The sequence below is a fragment of the Aythya ferina genome (assembly GCF_964211825.1).
Source record: "Aythya ferina genome assembly, contig: HAP1_SCAFFOLD_97, whole genome shotgun sequence".
Taxonomy (NCBI): Eukaryota; Metazoa; Chordata; class Aves; order Anseriformes; family Anatidae; genus Aythya; species Aythya ferina.
Genome location: NW_028181421.1, coordinates 504,565 through 523,308, shown reverse-complemented (window position 1 = coordinate 523,308; position 18,744 = coordinate 504,565). Strand labels below are relative to the sequence as shown.

At 45.2% G+C, this 18,744-nt stretch overlaps 1 long non-coding RNA gene across 1 annotated transcript; it reads right to left on the bottom strand.

The window, feature by feature from the left end:
• Positions 1–2,675: 2,675 nt before the first annotated feature.
• Positions 2,676–18,517, bottom strand: LOC311428596. Its single transcript, XR_014687786.1, has 3 exons — positions 18,469–18,517; positions 18,242–18,378; positions 2,676–2,768 (listed from the first exon to the last, which is right to left on the bottom strand). It is a non-coding gene; the product is annotated as an uncharacterized lncRNA (long non-coding RNA).
• Between the last annotated feature and the right edge of the window lie 227 nt (positions 18,518–18,744).

Genomic DNA, 18,744 nt, shown 5'->3' with positions numbered 1-18,744 from the left:
AAAGCCCTAACCCAAAAACATTAGGATGCTCCAAGCCCTAACCCAAAAACATTCGGACGCTCAAAACCCAAACCCAAAACATTAAGATGCTCCAAACCCTATCCGGAAAACATTAGGAAGCTCAAAGACCTATCCCAAATACTTAGGACGCTCAAAACCCTATCCTGGAAACACTGAGATGCTCAGAACCCTATCCTCAAAATTTAGGACGCTCCAAACCCTAACCCAAAAACATTAGGACGCTCAAAGCCCCAACCCAAAACATTAGGACGCTCCAAACCCTATCCTGGAAACATTAAGATGCTCAAAACCCTATCCTGAAAACTGAGGATGCTCATTACCCAGACCCAAAATATTAAGATGCTCAAAACCCTAACCCAACTACTTAGGATGCTTGAAAGCCGATCCCAAAAAATTAGGGCACACAAAAGCCTAACCCCCAAAATTAAGATGCTCAAAATCCAAACCCCCAAAATTAGGATACTCAAAACCCTGGACCTGGAGAACCTAACCTGAAAAAACAAAACAAAACAAAAAAAAGATCTTAAAACCCTAACCGTAAATAACTGACCAAAAATAAAACCTTAAGACTCTAACCCTAAAAAACATATCAACACTACAACCCAAAAAACTCTAATACCCTAACACGCTAACCCTGAAACCCTTAAAACCCTAACCCCCAAATCCTTAAAACCCTAACCGTTAAAACTCCAACCCTAAAAACCTTAAAATCCTAAACATAAACCCTGAAACCCCTTACCCTGAAACCCAACCCTAGTGCCCAATCCCTGAAACCTTAAAACCCTGAATCAATCTGTAGCAAATAGCATAGGCTGAGTCGAGGATCTCAGTACAGTAGCATTATTATTCGAGATTACAATGGCGGGTGTCCCACAAGCAGGAGGGTGCCTACTAATTCCATACACAGTTTATACACTTTTTTTTCTGCCGAGGACCGGGACCCTCCCCTGTTTCCCCTTTAACTGTGCTATTCAAGGTTCATAATCTAGCTGGTGCTTCACAGAAAATACACAGCTGCTGGCCTGTTACAAGTCACATTTCTTTTGAGGTTTTTACTCTTTGAGGTGGTAATGTTTCTTACGCCGTGATTTCCACCTAATTGCTGTAAGGATTCTGGTTGTCTGCGTTTTACAAGGTTGTCTGTTATAATAAATAAAAGTCCCAAATAGGATTACAATCAAAGTTTACAATTCACTGAATGAATAGAGGTAAGCAAACAGTGCTGGGTACGCCGGGAGTCTCTGCTCCACCAAGACGCGCACCAGTTATACACCAGTTACCTCCCTTAAGGGATATAGAGAAGCCCTCTCAGATACATCCGTCCTACTTCTCCTGCATGCGGCCGGAGGTCGGTCTAATTCTGGTGCTGTTGGTGGTGGAAGCTGGGGCAACGGTGGTACTGGTGGCGATACCACAGCCACCGGAGGGGGAGCCGCCGGGAGTGGATTGTTAGGATATGGAGGTGGTAGCTTATCCAACGGCTCACGTTTATCTTCTTTTTCTTTTTCATGTTCTTCTTGTTCTTCAAATTTCTTACCTGCTTTTAGTGTAAATATTGAGGCTGGAAAAGGACCTGAAGTCCTCCTGATCCATAATCCTGCATAATCACTTTCTTCCTGGCTAAAAGCTTCCTTTGAATTAACATGGATATTTAAGGCCTGGCAAATCCAGTCTTTGAAGGATCCAAAAACAGGCCAAAAGACATGTAGTCTTAAAGGCTCCTTTGGCCATTCTGTCACATAATACTGGACCATTTTTAATTTACTTTTTCCTTTTCTGGGGTCCCTATCATTCCAATTTCGAATCGTTATTCCTAATGGACTTTCTGGTGGTATGACTGGTAATTTGCTCCCTTTCTTCCGGTCTCTGGTCTTCGATTTTGTCTGACCCATCTAGGAATTTTACTCTGGCAATTCCCACAGCCCTTGGTTACCTTAGTAAGAGTGTCTTGCAGGGGGTCGAGGACCTATCACACACCCACAAATCCTATAGGAATCCCTTCGGTCCTTCACCGGCCAAGTCCCTCACGGGAGATTGGAACCGCGGTTAGAAGACCTCCACAATCGCTTCGGAACTAAGTTCCATCTCAGTCACACTCTTACACACACAGGCAACCGAACCCCACCCAACCGAACGGTATACGCTTTAAATGCTTACGACTCCGTCATCTTCGTTCGGATCTTCACACACACAATTATGGGCAAAATATAGTGCTGCAGCTGGCAAGGGAGCTGAAAAAAAGAATCAGAAACTTTGCTTACCTTTATTCAGGTTCAAGATGCCATTAGTTCCGACCTGACTCAAACAGCAGCCACCAAATGGTGGGGGTGCCTCTCCTAGATCAAACCAGAAATCAGGAACCAAAGCCCTCCCGGACGAGCGCCCGCTTGTAATAAATGACTGGGTCCCAAATAGGATTGCAATTGAAATTTACAATTTATTAAATGAATAGAGGTAAGCAAGCAGCGCTGGGTGCGCCAGGAGTCTCTGCTCCACCAAGACGCACACAAGTTACATCAGGCGGCTGGTTTTTATGCTGCTAGGCTAATACATATTCATTACTACTTCTACAAAAGGCAGGGTTATTCTAATTAGTTCCCAGAATCCAAACCCTCCCACTGGTGCAGGCGTTATCAGTCTCCGGTATCAGTCCCCTCTGGGGGCCGCTCGTACTGAAGGCTCGTAGTCTTCCTCCCAGGCTTTTCTCTTGTCCATCTCCTTTGTCCATCTTGGCTGGATGGCAGACACTTGCATAGTGTCCCATGCAACAGTTGTAATAGTTAGCAGTTATTCTGAAACCCCTTTGTTCTCTTATCCCCTATTGACCCGAATTGCTGGACCATTCCTTTGCAAGATACAAGAACTATATATATTAACCACTCTGGTTTTCTCAGACTTTTCATCATATCATGCGGCCCTAGCATTGTTCCATATTGACACGAATCAGATGAACTCATTTCACACTGTTAAGCTGTCTTATCACTGCAAGCATATCTCAATACCACCTTCCTTCCCTCTACAGGATGTAACTGCGCAAAAACAACATTTTTATTCCCACAACCTTGATCCCCTTACCCTGAAATCCTTATTCCCCTTAAACCTAACAACTCTAACCACAACCCTAACCCTTATTATCAACCCCCTAACGCTAATGACACTGACCTTAATCCAAACCCCAAACTGCCCCTAACCCCAGACAACCAACAACGAAACACACACACACAAAGATGGAAACTACAAAAAAGGCAAAACCCACGATACAGGCCCCAAATCACAAATACGCAACCAAAATGCTACAGAAAAGCCCCAGATGCAGGCCCCAAATGCTACTGCTAGGCCTCAAAAGCTCAAGATGCATCCCAAAGCAAAAATGCAGGCCCCAAACGTTACAGAAAAGCCCCCAAACCCAGGCTGCACAAGTCTACAAGCAGGCCCCAAACTGCCAACACAAGCAGGCACCAACCACACCCAGATGCAGACCCCAACTGCCCACAAGCAGCTCCTACCCCACCACCCCCTCCCAAGAACTGGACTCCACCCAGACACTGGCCCAAGACCCGGACCCGACCCCCGCCAACCCCCCTACCCTCCCCCCGACACAGGTGTACAAGCAGCTCACAACCCGCCCCTTCAGAGACCGGTCCCACTCCCCCCACCCCCCCCAAGACACGGGATGCGGAGGTGTACAACCAACTCCCAACTCCCTCCCCCTCAAAGGGAGGCCCCAAAGACCCCCAAATGGAGGCTCCTAGAGTGAACAAACAGCTCCCAACTTCCCCAGGCACAGGCCCCCCCCCCCCCCCCCCAAACACAGGCCACAAAGGTGTATAAACAGCCCAGACCCCCCTCCAAGACCATGGCCCCTATAGTGTACAAGCAGCTCCCAAACACCCACAGATGCAGGCCCCAACCCTTCACAAAAGGGAGGCACCTAGAATGCATGAGCAACTCCCAACCAGCCTAAACATAGGTCCAAAAGTGCACAAGCAGCTCCCAACCCCCCTCAAATACAGACCCCAAAAGTGTACAAGTAGCTCCCCCCCTGAGACAGGACCCAAAGGTGTACAACCAGTTCCCAACACCCCTGAGACACAGGCCCCAACCCCCCCCCCAGACACAGCGACCCAAATTCTACAAGCAGCTCCCAACCCCTGCCAGGCAGGCCCCCTACCCTATACAAGCAGCTCCCAACCCTCCCCCCCCCCCCCCGAGGGAGGCCCCCAAGGCCCCCACAAACACAGGCCCCTACAGTGTACAGGCAGCTCCCAGCCACCCCCAGATGCTGGCCCCAAAGTTGTACAAACAGCTCCCAGCCACCCTGCAGAAACAGATTCCTACATTGTACAAGCAGTTCCCAGCCCGCTAGACACAGGCCCTGACCCCCCACACATGCAGGCCCCAAAGGTGTACAAGCAGCTCCCACCCCTCCCCCAGACGCAGGTCCCAAGCCCCCCCCCCCCAAACACAGGCCCCTACAACCAGCACCCAACCCCCTACCCCCGATGCCAGGCCCAAAGGTGTAGAAGCAGCTCCAAACCTCCTCCCTCAACCCAGGCTCCAACAGTGTACAAGCACCTCCCAACCAACCCTCCCCTTCCCCCCCCCCTTCCCCCCGCCCCCCGACACAGGCTCCAAAGGAATACAAAGAGCTCCCACCCCTCCCCCAGATGCTGGTCTCAACCCCACCCCGCCCCCAGAAGCAGGCCCCAAAGGTGTAGAGTCAGCTCCCAACCCCCTCAATGCCGGCCCCAAGGGTCTACAAGCAGCTCCCCCCTTGCCCCCAGATACCGGCCCCCAGACACAGACCCCAAAAGCCTAATCACAGGCCCTGAACTCTAGAGGCAGGCTCCAAAACCCAGGACAAAGCCCCACTGGTTCGAGACAGGGCCTAAATCCCAGACACAGGCCCCAAACGCTAAACATATGCCAAAAAAAGTATTAGTGCTGGTGCCAAATGTTACAGACAGGCCCCAAAGCCCGAGATGCTCAAGGCTGATACGTAACTTGGCTTTCTGAATTACTGGAAAGCAGCTTTCATTCTCAGATAATTGTGTGCAGGCTAGATAGGATGGGGCTTCAGGCACCTCTTCACCTGAGGAAACACACTGCCATCAGGCACCGCTGTGCCAGACAAGCTTGTTCTGCTAGAACACCCTACTCAGATGCACTGTGGCATTCAAGTGAACTGCTTTCATGCAAATATAACGACTGATGTTACAACCCACCTTGCCTGTGGCACCTGATGAACAGTAGAGTAAGCCACCGCAGCGCTTCAAAACCATCCCTGCACGTGCCGCTCCTTGTCGCTCTCTGGCCTTATCTCATATCCTTATCCACTTCTGTGGAGAGCCTGCCACGGCACCTGCAAAGCAAGACGGACACCTTTCATAGTCACCTTGTGCTACTTGGTCGTTCTGCTCCAACCCAGCTCATGACCAGCCCCTCTTCTTACACAGCTCTTCAGAGTGCAGTTTGCTCCTTTGAGCCTGTGCGAGACACCTGTGAAAGAAAAAGAAACGCATAGGCCGATGCAGCATCCAAAGACACAGCACAACTAGGTAAGTTACTCTCATCTGCTCCCTTACCTCTGCCGCTTACCAGCCCCCGAGGCAGATGCTTCAATCTACCCTCTTCAAACAGCTACAACACCTCTAAAAGACAAAGAGGGGATGCCTAGAGGAACAGTGAGACCTACAACACAACAACTGCTACATCTGTTCCTCACTCACCTTGCCAGAGGCAGCTCTGCGTGTGACATCCCAGGTTGTACACTGCGTTACCTAACCCTTACTGTAACCCTTACCCTAAACCTTCTCACCCTTACCATTACCCAAATCCTTACCTTTACTTTTTCCTTACCCTTACTCTTTCCTTTAACCATAACCTTACCCTTACCCTATACCTTACTCCAACCCTTCCCCTTACCTTCCCCTTCCCCTTCCCCTTAACCTAACCCTTACCCTTCTGCTTCCCCTAAAACATATCCTAACACATTCCCTTACCCTTACACTTACCCTAACCCTTTCTATTACCCTTACACTTACTCTTGCCCTAATCCTTGCTTGCACCCTTACACTTATCCTAACCCTTACCCTTACCCATACTCAAACCCTTACTCTAACCCTTACCCTGACCCGTACCCTTACCCTTACCCTTAACCTAAGCCTTAACCTTAAACCTTACTTTAAAGCTTACCCTTTCTGCTACACTTACCCTTAGCCTAAATCTAAACCTTACACTTACCCTTAGCCTAACCCTCACCCTTACCATTACCCATACCCTTATTCTTACCCTTACCGTAACCCTTACCTTTACACTTACGGTTACCATTAACCTTACCCTTACCCTAACATTTATCCTTAACCTAACCCTTACCCTAAACCTTACCCCAACCCTTACCCTGACCCTTACATTAACCCTAACCCTTACCCTAAACCTTACCCTTACTCTTAACCTTAACCTTACCCTTAACATTCACCTAATACTTACGCATACGTTTTCCTGACTTTAACCCTAAAACTAACCCTAACCATTACCCTAACACTTAACCTTACCCTAACCCTAACCCTTACTCTAAACCTTACCCTGACCTGTACCCTTACACTTACCCTTATACTTACCCTAATTCTTACCCATACCATAACCCATACCCTAACACATATTTGTACCCTTAACCTTACCGTTACCCTTAACCTTACCCTTACCCTTACTCTATCCGTTACCCTTACGCTTACCCTTAACATAAACCTTACCCTTGACCTTACCCTTACCATAAGCCATACAACAACACTTACATGTACACTTACGCTTGCACTTACCCTAGCAATTACTCGTACAATTACCCTTAACCTTACTATTAAGCTAACCCTAAACCTTACCCTTATCCTAACACTTACCCTTATCCTAAACCTTACCCTTTCTGCTACACTTACCCTTTGCCTAATTCTAAACCTTACCCTAACCCTCACCCTTACCTAAATCTAACTAAAATCTAACCATTACCCTAACCCCTCACCCTTACAATATACATATTTTTACCCTTTACCTAAACCTTTACCCCAACCCTTACCTTGACCCTTACATTAACCCTAATCCTTACACTAAACCTTACACTTACTCTTAACCTTAACCTTAGCTGTAACCTAATACTTACTCTTACGTTTCCCTCACCCTAACCCTAAAATTAACCCTAACCATTACCCTAACACTTACCCTTACCCTAACCCTTACTCTAACCCTTACAATGACCCGTACTTTTACACATACCCTTACACTTACCCTTACTCTTAAACTTACACTAACCCTTACCCTTAACTAAATCTAACCCTTACACTAAACATCATCCTTACCCTTACCATTATCCCTTCTCTTACCCTTATCCTAAACATTTCCCAAACCCTTACCCTTACATTAAACCTAACCCTTACCATAACTCTTAACCTTATCCTTAAACTTAACCTAATACTTACCCTTCCGTTTCCCTCACCCTTAATCTAAAATTAGCCTAACCATTACCCTAACACTTACCCTTACTCTAACCCTTACCCTGAACTTAAGTGTAAGTGTTAGGATAACGTTAACCTTAAGGGTGACCCTTAAGCTGATCCTTAATGTTTATGGTTAGGTTAAGGGTAATTGTACGAGTAATTACTAGGATAAGTGTAAGCGTAAGTGTACATGTAAGTGTTGATGTATGGCTTATGGTAAGGGTAAGGTCAAGGGTAAGGTTTATGTTAAGGGAAAGTGTAAGAGTAACGGATAGAATAAGGGTAAGTGTAACGGTTAAGTGTTAGGGTAATGGTTAGGGTTAATTTTAGGATTAGGGTGAGAAAAATGTAAGGTTAAGTACTAGCTTAAGGTTAAGGGTAAGGTTAAGGTTAAGAGTAAGTGTAAGGTTTAGGTTAAGGGTTATGGTTAATGTAAGGTTCAGGGAAAGGTTTGGGGTAAGGTTTAGGGTTAGGTTCAGCTTAAGGGTAAGGGTTGGGGTAAGGTTAAGGGTATGGATAAGGATAAGTGTAAGGGATAGGGTAAGGGTAAGGGTTAGCGTAAGGGTAAGATTAATGGTAAGGTTTATGTTAAGGGTAAGCGTAAGGGTAACGGATAGAGTAAGGGTAAGGGTAACGGTAAGGTTAAGGGTAAAAATATGTGTTAGGGTATGGGTTATGGTATGGGTAAGAGTTAGGGTAATGTAAGGGTAAGGGTGAGTGTAAGGGTATGGGTCAGGGTAAGGGTTAGAGTAAGGGTTAGGGTTAGGGTAAGGGTAAGTGTTAGAATAATCGTTAGGGTTAATTTTAGGGTTAGGGTGAGGGAAACGTAAGGGTAAGTATTGGGTTAAGGTAAGGGTAAGTGTAAGGTTTAGATTTAGGCTAATGGTAAATGTAGCAGAAAGGGTAAGGTTTACGATAAGGGTAAGTGTTAGGGTAAGGGTAAGGTTTAGGGTAACATAAAGGGTAAGGATTACGGTAAGGGTAAGGGTACGGGTAGAATTTGTTAGAATATGGCTTATGGTAAGGGTAAGGTTTAGGGTAAGAGTAAGTGTAAGTGTATGTGTAAGGGTACGGGTCATTGTAAGGGTTAGAGTAAGGGTTAGGGTAATAGTTAGGGTTAATTTTAGGGTTAGGTTGAGGGAAACGGAAGGGTAAGTATTAGGTTAAGGTTAAGGGTAAGGTTAAGGTTAAGAGTAAGTGTAAGTTTTAGGGTAAGGGTAAGGGTTAATGTAAGGGTCAGGGTAAGGGTTAAGGTAAGGTTTAGGGTTAGAGTTAGGTTAAGGTTAAGTTTTAGGGTAAGGGTAAGTTATATGTATAAGGATAAGTGTAAGGGTAAGTGTTAGGGTAAGTGTAAGGATAAGGATAAGTGTACAAGTCAGGGTAAGGTTTAGAGTTAGGATTAGGGTTTGGGTTAGGGTAAGGGTAAGTGTTAGGGTAATGGTTAGGGTTAATTTTAGGTGTATGGTGACGGATAAGAAAGGGTAAGTAGTAGGTTAAGGTTAAGCGTAAGGTTAAGGTTAAGAGTAAGTGTAAGTTTTAGGGTACGGTTTAGGGTTAATGTAAGGGTCAAGGTAAGTGTTTGAGTAAGATTTAGGGTTAGGGTAAGAGTAAGTATATGGGTAATGGTAAGGGTAAGTGTTAGGGTTAGGGTAAGTGTAAGGTTTAGATTTAGGCTAAGGGTAAGTGTAGCAGAAAGGGTAAGGTTTACGGTAAGTGTAAGTGTAAGGATAAGGTTAAGGTTTAGGCTTACGTTAAGGGTAAGGGTAATGCTTTGGTAAGGGTAAGAGTAAGGGTAAAGGTAAGGGTTACGGTAAGGGTAAGGGTACTGGTAGAAGTATGTGTTAGAGTACGGCTTATGGTAAGGTACAAGAAGCTCCCCCCCCAGAGACAGGACCCAAAGGTGTACAACCAGTTCCCAACACCCCTGAGACACAGGCCCCAACCCCCCCCCCAGACACAGCGACCCAAATTCTACAAGCAGCTCCCAACCCCTGCCAGGCAGGCCCCCTACCCTATACAAGCAGCTCCCAACCCTCCCCCCCCCCCCCCGAGGGAGGCCCCCAAGGCCCCCACAAACACAGGCCCCTACAGTGTACAGGCAGCTCCCAGCCACCCCCAGATGCTGGCCCCAAAGTTGTACAAACAGCTCCCAGCCACCCTGCAGAAACAGATTCCTACATTGTACAAGCAGTTCCCAGCCCGCTAGACACAGGCCCTGACCCCCCACACATGCAGGCCCCAAAGGTGTACAAGCAGCTCCCACCCCTCCCCCAGACGCAGGTCCCAAGCCCCCCCCCCCCCAAACACAGGCCCCTGCAACCAGCACCCAACCCCCTACCCCCGATGCCAGGCCCAAAGGTGTAGAAGCAGCTCCAAACCTCCTCCCTCAACCCAGGCTCCAACAGTGTACAAGCACCTCCCAACCAACCCTCCCCTTCCCCCCCCCCTTCCCCCCGCCCCCTGACACAGGCTCCAAAGGAATACAAAGAGCTCCCACCCCTCCCCCAGATGCAGGTCTCAACCCCCCCCCCGCCCCCAGAAGCAGGCCCCAAAGGTGTAGAGTCAGCTCCCAACCCCCTCAATGCCGGCCCCAAGGGTCTACAAGCAGCTCCCCCCTTGCCCCCAGATACCGGCCCCCAGACACAGACCCCAAAAGCCTAATCACAGGCCCTGAACTCTAGAAACAGGCTCCAAAACCCAGGATAAAGCCCCACTGGTTCGAGACAGGGCCTAAATCCCAGACACAGGCCCCAAACGCTAAACATATGCCAAAAAAAGTATTAGTGCTGGTGCCAAATGTTACAGACAGGCCCAAAAGCCCGAGATGCTAAAGGCTGAGACGTAACTTGACTTTCTGAATTACTGGAAAGCAGCTTTCATTCTCAGATAATTGTGTGCAGGCTGATTAAGGAGGTATTGGGGAGGCAAGGACAATCCCCAGACAAGGACTGTATATCTCGAAACAAGACACTGGAACTCATGATAAGGAAGCGGCAGGCGGACAGAGAAACGAATGTAAGGACTATAACTCTCGAAACTGGACATTGGAATTCATTATAAAGATACAACAAACGGGAGAATTAGCAACAACCAGCTCTTGCAATTAAGAAACATGCCAATTCAGCAGATTCCTGACCAAAGGTGAAAAGTACACTGTGAGGAAGACTCGGGGTCTTCCTCCCAAAGACCCCTGCCCACGTCCCAAAGACCCCTGCCCACAATTCTTGGAAGGCTCTGCGCAGGCGCAAGGTGCCAAAAGGCTAATTAGCATGAGAAGCGAGGGAAGGCGGGGATAGGTAATGCATATGTCTAGGTGCTTGTAGAATATTGATAGATTGATTGTATAAATTCAAGACTGCTTTCTGCTTTGGGTATGCACGATAGGTGGAGAGATCCCCCGTGCATCCAGCGCTGCAATAAAGAATATACCACTTAAAGGAATTTCGGCTTCGATCTTTGAATCAATTTGGCGACCCAGATGGGACAACCTCTCTGCCGGACTGCAGGACCCGCTGGGAACAGGACTCCCTAGGGTACCCCCGGGATTTCCCGGAGGGACTCCTCGACTCACCGGATCACTGCGGAGGCAGACAAGGACCCCATCATTGTAAGTGAGTATATTCTCTATTCTGGTTTGTTTTTCTGGTAGACCGGTCATCTGGAACTGTCTGTAAGTCAGAAGGTGATCTTCTGCGAGGCAGTGTTTGGTATATACTTTGTGGTTATCACCATAAGTACATGTTTGGGGACCTTAAGGAAGGAGCTCGCTTTAAGGTCCGTCTGGAATTGTGTTGTCTATTTCGGTTTTCTGACTCATGGAGTATGGTATTTAACTCTGGTTATTGTTACTGCGATTTTGGCTATTTTCCTGGTGGTAATAGTAGGTTCGTGGCATTGTTATAAGAAAGATATCGTTACGGTGTTACACAGTTCGGTTTTCTGACTTATCGCATGTGGAATTTGACTCTGACTATTGTTACTGTGATTTTGGCAATATTGCTGGTAATAGTAGTTTTGTGGCATCGCTACTGAAAGATATTGCGTGCCCGTATTTTTGTGAGTGATACGTTTTGTGATACGCTTTTGTAAGTAACATGTGTATTCTGAAAGTGTAAACTGGAAACTGGGGGGGCAAACAAGCAGTGAAATTTTAAAGAAAAGTGTGTTAGGATGTGTTTTAAGTCACTGGAAGGATATTGGAGGATCTGCCGGTGGAAGTGTGAACAGGAAAACATTGATAAAATATCGTAATCAGTGGTGGCCGCTTTATAAGCTGGAATGTGGAGAAAAGTGGCCCCTAAATGGAACTTTAAACTATAATATTTTGCTACAGTTAATGTTGTTTTTTGAGAAGCAGAACAGGATGAAATGTTGTATACTGATGTTTCAGCATCTTGGTGGGAAAAGGTAGGGAATTAAGTTGGCCCCTGACTGAACCTTTGATGTTGGCATTAGAGAAGTACAGGCTGGAGAAAGATAAAGGAAGTGTTAAAAGGGTTGTTGAAAGTGTTAAAGGTGTTTGAAGTTGAATGAGCAGGGAAAGAGGATGTAGGAATGTTAATAGTTCTGCCTCTGCCCGAGGCAGAGATCTTAAAATCATGGGTGTTAGCCCTTTAGGGCAAAGGGACCATGATTGGTCTGAGAGAGTTGTCACAGAAACAGAAAAGAGGTCAACTCTTAAAACAACCTGAGTTCATGTGCGAGCTCAGATTGCTGATGGGACCGTTCAGGGAACTGTGGACAATTGCATTCCCCTGACCGACCCCCACTAAGACCCGAATCATCCTGAAAATCATGAACGGTTAAGTAAATACTAAAACCTGGATGAATTGGGAATTGAGAATATGCTTCCAACAAGGTCTAAAAGAAAGCCCTATGGAATTTTTGGACCAACTCTGAAATGTAATGAAAATAAATAAATAAATAAATAAATAAATAAATAAAGCAAAACGGTTTGGACCTGGCTTTGGAGGACAAATTGACTAGCCTTTTCCTAGGGTAATCAACCCCTGATTTCAACAGGAATAACGGGGACCTGGGGAATCTACCCTAGCGGATCCTCCACTGGTTATAATGAAGCTAGGGGAGGAATGGAAGTGAAATTTCTTATTGCTATGGGGCAACGTATTCAGTTCTAAATCAAGCATTAATGCCTTCACAGAATTATTATGTTAGGGTAAAAGGTGTGTCGTGGTTTAACCTGGCCGGCAGCTAAACACCACGCAGCTGTTCGCTCCCCCTCCCCCTCCCTCTCTGGGACGGGGGAGAGAAATGGAAAGTGAAGCCCGTGAGTTGAGATAAAGACAGTTTAATAAGACAAAATAATAATAATAATAATAATAATAATAATAATAATAATAATAATACAATGATGATAATAGTACCACTACTAATAATGTGTACAAACAAGTGATGCACAATGCAATTGCTCACCACCCGCTGACCGATGCCCAGCCTAACCCCGAGCAGTCCGGCCCCCTCCCCCTGGCTAGCCACCCCTATGTATTGTTTAGCCTGACGTCAGATGCTATGGAATACCCCTTTGGCTAGTTTGGGTCACCTGTCCTGGGTCTGTCCCCTCCCAGCTCTTACTGCACCCCCAGCCTGCCTGTTGGCAGGACAGAGCAAGAAGCTGAGATGTCCTTGGCTTGGTATAAGCATTGCTCTGCAACAATTGAAACATCGGGGTGTTATCAGCACTCTTCTCATCCTAAGCCAAAACATAGCATTCTCCCAGCTACTAGGAAGAAAATTAACTCTGTTCTAACTGAAACCAGGACAAGGTGTAACCGAAAAGGCTTATTTTTGTGAACCTTTGAAGTACAAGTTAGGGAAACAATGGGGCATACACAGATTTTTATCTATGCCTAGCTCCTCATGGGCACTCTTAGGTAGAGATTTATTAGAGCAAGTAGGAGCAGAAATTGTCTTTGAAAAAGGGAAAATGGAATTAAGAACAGGAGAAGAACAACTAATAAATGTGTTAAGCTTGGCACTAATACAAACTGACCCTAAAAGTGAAATACCTTTAGAGATCACAGATCAAGTATGTCCAGGAGTTTGGGCTACCGAAGTCCCTGGAAGAGCTAAAAATGTGACCTTAATAATTATTAAATTAAAGCCAGGAGAGAAACCCGTTAAGGTTAAGTAATATCCTTTGAGGATAGAAGATAGGAAAGGAATTAAAGAGATAATTGATCAATTTTTACAGTATGGATTATTGATTGAATGCGAATCAGAATCCAATGCACCCATATTGCCAATTAAAAAGGCAGATGAAAAAGCTATAGGCTAGTTCAGGATTTGAGGGCCATAAATAAAATCACTGAGGATATACATCCAGTAGTGGCAAACCCTTATACTTTGCTGACTAAATTAAAGAATAGTCAAGTCTGGTTTACCGTACTGGATTTAAAAGATGCCTTCTTCTGCCTAGGCTTAGCCACAGAAAGCCAAAACCTATTCGCCTTTGAATGGGAAAATCCCAATTCAGGCAGAAAGACGCAGCTTACGTGGACATTACTACCTCAAGGATTCAAGAATAGCCCCACTATTTTTGGAAACCAATTAGCAAGGGAACTCGAAACATGGATACCTCCGGACACTGAAGGTGCTTTGTTACAATATGTAGATGATCTCCTAATAGCTACCGAGACTAAAGGGAGTTGTATTCAATGGACTATAAGTCGTCTTAATTTTCTGGGTTTAAATGGATATCAAGTCTCTTGACAGAAAGTCCAGCTGGCTCAACAAAGTGTGACCTATCTGGGATTTGACATTTCGGAAGGACAACGAGAACTAGGAACTGAACATAAGGAAGTCATTTGCCGGACTCCAGAACCTCAAATGGTAAAGGAGCTACAAAGCTTTTTAGGAATGACAGGTTGGTGTCGCCTTTGGATTTATAATTATGGACTATTGGTAAAGCCTCTATGTGAATTGATAAAGATTAACCAGTCAAAGTTAGTCTGGACTGGAGAAGCACAAAAAGTCTTTAAACAACTTAAACAAGAATTGATGATTTTGAAATATCAAGCAATATTGGTAGAACAGGACGACGTGGAAATTGTGATAATTCATATTGTGAATCTAGCCTCTTTTCTTAGTGATGCTCCGGCAGAAGCTGTGATTCACGATTGTTTAGAAACTCTAGAGACTGTGTATTCCAGCCGACCAGACCTTAAGGAGGAGCCCATGGAAGATGCGGAAGAAACTTGGTTCACGGATGGGAGCAGTTTTGTTACGCAAAGACAACGTAAAGCTGGATATGCTATAACAACTACTCAGCAGGTAATCGAGTCTAAGCCTTTACCCCCTGGAACATCAGCTCAAAAGGCGGAGATAGTTGCTCTCACGAGAGCATTGGAACTGGCAGCGGGAAAAAGGGTAAATATTTGGACAGATTCTAAATATACATTCGGCGTGGTACATGCTCATGGAGCAATTTGGAAAGAACATGGATTGCTGACCGCTCAGTGAAAACACAAAGTATGCTGAAGAAATTTTAAAATTGTTAGAGGCTGTAAAACAACCAGAAAAGGTAGCTATCATGCATTGTCAGGGACACCAAAAGGGGAACAGCGATTTTGAAATTGGAAAATCGATTGGCAGAGGCTAAGCAGGCAGCTGAAATAACTGAGGTGAAGGCATTGTCTTTGATACCAGACGGTAAAATCCAAACTATATCCAAATTATACAAAAGAAGACTTAAAATTAATTGAAGATTTGAAAGGTAAAATGAAACCAGATGGATGAGTATATTTAAAAGATAACCCCATAGTAATACCCTCTAGTTTGACATGGCCCATAGTTCTTACAGAACACAATAAAACGCACTGGGGAGCTGGCACACTGCATAAGAGCCCGAGTCAGACATTAGTGGGACGATATGATAAAACAAGTAACTCAACAATGTAGCATTTGCTTACACAATAACCCCAATACCAAGGATAGAATAAAATTTGGAATAATCGGTAAAGGAAATTATTCGGGGCAACAGTGGCAAATTGATTTTTCAGAACTCCCTAGAAAAGGGGGATATCATTATTTACTGGTTCTGACTGACACGTTTTCAGGAAGGCCTGAAGCCTTTCCCTGTCGAACAAACAAAGCAAGAGAAGTGGTTAAAGTCTTGTTAAATGAAATAATACCATGCTTTGGGATTCTAGTAGCAATGTCTTCTGATAGAGTTTCACATCTTTGTGCACAAGTGGTAGAACAGATAAGTAAGATTCTAAAGATAGATTGGCAACTGCATACTCCTTATAGACCACAGGCAAGTGGACAGGTAGAAAAAATGAACCATTTAATTAAACAATAAATAGCTAAAATTGGATAAGAAGCTAATTTGTCATGGCCTCAATCCCTCCCTTTAGCATTACTTGGAATTAGAGTTAAACCTAGAATAAAAGGAAATTTGAGTCCCTTCAAAATCTTATATGGAAGGCCATAGCAATTTCTATTTAGTGGAGAGGACCTAACGCAGTTAGGATCAGAATATTTATATGCTTATATAACTGAACTTCAGAAACAATTAAATAAAGTACATACATTTGTTTTAGGGACCAGGGCTAGAGGGTTGGATCAACCAATCCACCCCTTTAAGCTCGGGGATTATATATATATAAAGACTTTGTCAGGACAACCCGTGCAGGAAAAATGGAAGGAAAGTGGATGGGACCATACCAAGTATTACTGACAACACACACCGCCATTAAGATTAAGAAGCAAGCAGCTTGGATCCACAATTCAAGGGTGAAGAAGGCCCCGGTGAGGATATGGACCACCACTCCAATTGGACCAACAAAATTACGGTTTTCCAGATCCTAATGATTGCAGGGGTGCGGTTCTTGGATTTGGGGTGGGCAACTTGGGATGAGAACTTACACCTGACCTTAATACAAACAATTTCTCAAGTAACTAATAAGACGAACTGTTGGGTATGCACCCATCTGCCACAGCATGGGAATAAGGGTGTATCGTTAATTGGGATTCCCTTGCCTGCAAACTTATCTTGGACTAATTTGTGGGAAAACACATCTTGGGGTCGAAAATATTAAGCAGTTTTGGAACTAGAAGTGAGTAGCTTCATGCCGTTAGAATCCTATTATGTATGTGTACAAAGGTGTAACCCGCCTAAGGGTATAGGAAAACAGCATTGTATAAATACGGATACTACTTATGTGGGAAATCAGACATCTTGTAATTGAACAATTGATATTAGTACGACTAGCGGCTGGGCAAATTCAACCAGCTGGACGGTTCCAGAAGGAAAAGGGTGGTATTGGCTATGCAATGATACAGCCCGTAAGGTCTTGCCTGAGAATTGGAAGGGAACTTGCACTCTTGGAGCGGTAGTCCCCAATATGACAGTACATGATGTAGTGCCTCGAGGTTACTTGAGAAATCATATCCGGAGAATCAGATGAAAAATTAACAATCCATTGGTAGAGAGACACACCCCTTTTCATAGTTTTGTGCGATGGTTTATCCCATGGTTAGGAGTGAGTGAATTGGAAAAGGCAATAGTTAATATTTCTGCAATTATAGAGAAGTTAGAAAACAAAATTCTGGATGCTATAAAGGCTCAACAAGAAGAGATATCTAGTTTATCACAGGTAGTGTTACAAAATCGGATGGCCCTAGACTTGTTACTGGCCACTCAAGGGGGAGTCTGTACAGTAATAAACACAAGTTGTTGTATGTATGTAGATCAGAGTGGAAGGATCTCTACCGACCTGGAAGAAATATGGAAGCAGACCAGGATCCTACATGAGATCAGTAAAGATGATCTTTCATGGAGTTTTAGTGAACTATGGAATAAGTTAACCTCCTGGTTGCCCAATTTCCAATGGTTGAAACAAGTATTCATTGCTCTAATCGTATTAGTAGTGTTAGGAATATTTGTGTGCATGTTGTTTAGATGCCTGCTTTGTTGTGTTACTGTAAATAAAGAAAGTATCTGATGCAGAAGAATTTGCATGGGAAAAGAAAAGGGGGGATTGATTAAGGAGGTATTGGGGAGGCAAGGACAATCCCCAGACAAGGACTGTATATCTCGAAACAAGACACTGGAACTCATGATAAGGAAGCGGCAGGCGGACAGAGAAACGAATGTAAGGACTATAACTCTCGAAACTGGACATTGGAATTCATTATAAAGATACAACAAACGGGAGAATTGGCAACAACCAGCTCTTGCAATTAAGAAACATGCCAATTCAGCAGATTCCTGACCAAAGGTGAAAAGTACACTGTGAGGAAGACTCGGGGTCTTCCTCCCAAAGACCCCTGCCCACGTCCCAAAGACCCCTGCCCACAATTCTTGGAAGGCTCTGCGCAGGCGCAAGGTGCCAAAAGGCTAATTAGCATGAGAAGCGAGGGAAGGCGGGGATAGGAAATGCATATGTCTAGGTGCTTGTAGAATATTGATAGATTGATTGTATAAATTCAAGACTGCTTTCTGCTTTGGGTATGCACGATAGGTGGAGAGATCCCCCGTGCATCCAGCGCTGCAATAAAGAATATACCACTTAAAGGAATTTCGGCTTCGATCTTTGAATCAAGGCTAGATAGGATGGGGCTTCAGGCACCTCTTCACCTGAGGAAACACACTGCCATCAGGCACCGCTGTGCCAGACAAGCTTGTTCTGCTAGAACACCCTACTCAGATGCACTGTGGCATTCAAGTGAACTGCTTTCATGCAAATATAACGACTGATGTTACAACCCACCTTGCCTGTGGCACCTGATGAACAGAAGAGTAAGCCACCGCAGCGCTTCAAAACCATCCCTGCACGTGCCGCTCCTTGTCGCTCTCTGGCCTTATCTCATATCCTTATCCACTTCTGTGGAGAGCCTGCCACGGCACCTGCAAAGCAAGACGGACACCTTTCATAGTCACCTTGTGCTACTTGGTCGTTCTGCTCCAACCCAGCTCATGACCAGCCCCTCTTCTTACACAGCTCTTCAGAGTGCAGTTTGCTCCTTTGAGCCTGTGCGAGACACCTGTGAAAGAAAAAGAAACGCATAGGCCGATGCAGCATCCAAAGACACAGCACAACTAGGTAAGTTACTCTCATCTGCTCCCTTACCTCTGCCGCTTACCAGCCCCCGAGGCAGATGCTTCAATCTACCCTCTTCAAACAGCTACAACACCTCTAAAAGACAAAGAGGGGATGCTTAGAGGAACAGTGAGACCTACAACACAACAACTGCTACATCTGTTCCTCACTCA